Source organism: Halyomorpha halys, unplaced genomic scaffold (assembly GCF_000696795.3).
Source record: "Halyomorpha halys isolate HHAL.00 unplaced genomic scaffold, Hhal_1.1 Scaffold953.1, whole genome shotgun sequence".
Lineage (NCBI taxonomy): Eukaryota > Metazoa > Arthropoda > Insecta > Hemiptera > Pentatomidae > Halyomorpha > Halyomorpha halys.
This window is the reverse complement of record NW_027110139.1, coordinates 245317-247366: the sequence shown is the minus strand read 5'-3', so window position 1 is coordinate 247366 and position 2050 is coordinate 245317. Positions and strand designations below refer to the sequence as shown.

The window sequence follows — 2050 nt, the reverse complement described above, 5'->3', positions numbered from 1 at the left end:
ATTTGAACTATAAGAGAGCTCTCTCTATACGTACACGAAAAATAAAAAGTTAATCTTTTTTAAAGTGACCACTTTTGGGTTTTATTTGAACTATAAGAGAGCTCTCTCTCAGTATACGCCAAAAAACTTTACTTTTTTTTTTTTGTCATAACTTTAGATATAACATGTCATACCTATATCCTGGGGCTAATTCATTATCTTGACAGAGTGTGACAGTCAATAATCCCCATCGACTTCATAAGTGCTTTGTAGATCGCATGTCAAAACTCCGGGTCTTTGAACTGTAATTGATAGGGGAATATCGACCAAATTCGCCGGCAGTTAAGTAAAATAAATAAATAAAATATTGATAATTAGCGGGGAGGCCAATGGACAGTAATATACTCCATGGATATCACTAGAGACCAGATATTTGTGCTGTAAAAACCCAAAATGTGCAAAATCATTAAGCAAACCCAAAATGCGTATAAAAATACTAAAATCCTGGAATCATCAACTTTATTGATTAGTTTGTAATACTAATACATGAAAAGCTTATCTAACCTTGTTTAAAACAAATTAAACTCGCTTAATAAAATATACATAAAAAAATAAACTACTCTTATTAGAAACCTAAAAATTTGTCCATAATTGAAGCTGATTTTGTAATCCTATTAAGAAGACAGAAATTCAATTAATCAACTTCTTAACACTACATAAATTTTAAATTTTAGAAAAAATACGAAAGGTGTATGTAGAAAAAAGTATTAAACAATATTCTTCCAAGTCAAGTTCCCGTTTTAATTTCCTCTAAATTTTCACATCGCATGTTCTTCCGCTTAGCTTTTAAATTGTGTACTTACATTCGAATATAGCAGCAATGCAGTAACCAAAATTTAATGTAAGTAATGAGTTAATATAAAAAAACTATAAAAAATGTATAAAAATGTTTTATATTTTATTTAAAAAAATTTATAGTGATCACACAATTGATTTTTTTTTTGTAATTTCTATTTAAAATAAAATAAACAGACAATATAATATAAAAATAAATTGAAATTTTCACTATTGCCTTGTGGTGAACTGGGAACCCAAGTTAAAAACAATAACACTGAACGTTCTAAACAACAAGCATATTCTAGAGATACTTTTTCAGTTACCCGAAGCCCCTAATACTATTCCAAGAATACTCGTTAATTGTGTTTACTCGATTTTTCTTTTAGGTTGAAGTCAGCTCTTCATATATTAATCAGGGCATTGCTTTACTTCAAATGTGTCATTTCTAAACCATAAATTAAATAAGGAAAAAATAATAAAATTAAAAAAATATAGGCATGCGTTCACTTATATGTGCATAAAATGAGAAATTTAGTTTAAGAATTGAACGTTATGTAATAAAAATAAAAATTTTTCCCAAAAATAGTAAAACGTGCAATTTTGTGCTGAAAAAATTCGAATCGTCCAAATTTGTGGGAAAAAACTCCAAACGTGCAATATAAATTTAGTTTTATTTGAATATCTTTTCCATCATTCGAATTCCTGAGGTTTGGCGGAATTTGGATCAAGAGAACAAAAGATATGATTGCACAAAAATTTGGTCTCTAGTTATTACATTTATCGCTCATATTTTCCAATAAATTAATTATATTTAAAATTACTTATAAAATATAAATATTGTTCCAACAATGAATCCTGAACTGGGTATATGTACTGTGCATTCTCGAATGATAGTTAACTAGTTCAAAACAGTCTTTGCTCACTCTCTGGAATAGTTTTAGATCGTCAGGAAATGAACATGGTTTTTCTGCTGGTCGAAACAAACGTTTGGCAATTTAATTATTGGTACCAGAATCGTTGAAACAATAAAAACTGTAATTATGAGAGATAGTTGACCGTGGATGACGAACGAGGAGAAGATGGTTGGGGGTGCGGTCAAAGAGAAACACAAATAAGTTGGATTAACCTATTTTATTGTGCCAACGTTTCGGCTAGAGTTTCTAGCCTTCTTCAGGGCTAATAACAGAACAAGATAACAACCACAGTAAGTATAGAAAATAAAAGAGAAAGTATA

General features: G+C 29.4%; 1 protein-coding gene across 2 annotated transcripts in view; it reads left to right on the top strand.

The window, feature by feature from the left end:
- The window catches only part of LOC106687377 (MAM and LDL-receptor class A domain-containing protein 1), a 39876-nt gene that overhangs the window by 767 nt on the left and 37059 nt on the right, over nt 1-2050 (top strand). The window lies entirely within an intron of this gene.